Here is a 780-nt window from a genome sequence, read left to right as displayed (position 1 = left end):
ACCACGTAGCTTCGTTCAGACAATGTGAAACTAGAGTAACCTTGCTGAAAGAGGTTGAAGACCTGAAAAATAAGTTAGCTGAACAGAAGAAGACTTCCTTAGGTAACAACAGGCTTACCACAACTCAAAAGAGGGTCACCAGAATAGTGAGGGGGGATGCACCCTACTCAGACATTCTGCGCCCCACTACCACACCACAAACTGATGGAGGCTCAATTCCGGAACAGGTGGAGGATTCCGAACCACTCTACCAATTGTTAGTCTCTGACCAGTCACAGTTGGTGATGCAAATGATGGCGCAAATGAACGCCATGTTCTCCAACCTCTTCTCAAAGATCATGAGCGATATGCAAGTGTTCATGACGAATATACTTCAAGAAATGAGAGGGAAGGAATCTCAAAAATGAATGCATATAGCATCCTCAACTTCAACTGTGCTGGCCTAGGCCCAAAAATTAATGAGGTTGAAGCCCTATTGGCTCTCACAAATCCAACCGTGGTCGTACTCACCGACACGAGGCTGCAAGGACGACCCCCTTACTTCAGAGGATATGCAGTAGCTACGGATGACGTACACGACCCTCACGGTGGAGTTCTCATAGCCGTTCGCCATGGAACAACGTGGAAGAAGATGCCACCACCTATGAACATCCAAGACGTCCGGATAAGTCATCTCACAATTCAAGTGCGGATGCACCAATCCACCCACATCACGGGGATTTACCGGCGTCCTAGAGGGTCGGTGAGAGAGCTACGGCAAATGATCGACACCTGTGGAGC

This window comes from Halyomorpha halys, unplaced genomic scaffold (genome assembly GCF_000696795.3).
Source record: "Halyomorpha halys isolate HHAL.00 unplaced genomic scaffold, Hhal_1.1 Scaffold627.1, whole genome shotgun sequence".
Classification (NCBI taxonomy): domain Eukaryota; kingdom Metazoa; phylum Arthropoda; class Insecta; order Hemiptera; family Pentatomidae; genus Halyomorpha; species Halyomorpha halys.
Note: the sequence above shows the minus strand (reverse complement) of the source record.